Source organism: Micropterus dolomieu, unplaced genomic scaffold (assembly GCF_021292245.1).
Source record: "Micropterus dolomieu isolate WLL.071019.BEF.003 ecotype Adirondacks unplaced genomic scaffold, ASM2129224v1 contig_14395, whole genome shotgun sequence".
Lineage (NCBI taxonomy): Eukaryota > Metazoa > Chordata > Actinopteri > Centrarchiformes > Centrarchidae > Micropterus > Micropterus dolomieu.
In genome coordinates, this window is record NW_025743381.1 from 5087 (window position 1) to 5497 (window position 411).

Genomic DNA, 411 nt, shown 5'->3' on the forward strand with positions numbered 1-411 from the left:
TCTAAACTACATATGAATTTTAATAAATTTATGAGAATACCCAATTATGAATTTTAACATTCAGAAAATATTAATCTATAAATCTCTCGTTTCGCGGGGCACCACCAGAGTTGTGATCAGTTAGTTAATAATCGCTCAATTATCTTAAATCAGTCAGTCAGTCTCATATCTGAAGGGTAAATTCTCTTGGCAGGGACTTGAACTCCTTGGTTACAGTGAATTTATTATCTAACTAAAGTGATATAAATGTGTGGTTAAATACATCAGACAAATAAACAATGGCTAAACAATGAGAATGGAGATTCGATTGTGGGAGGATTTGACTCATATGGTAGAGGAGAACTAATGAAAGTAAGCTATGAGTTTAGGAGTTAAAAAGACAATATTAACATTATGGGACATCCCTGACCA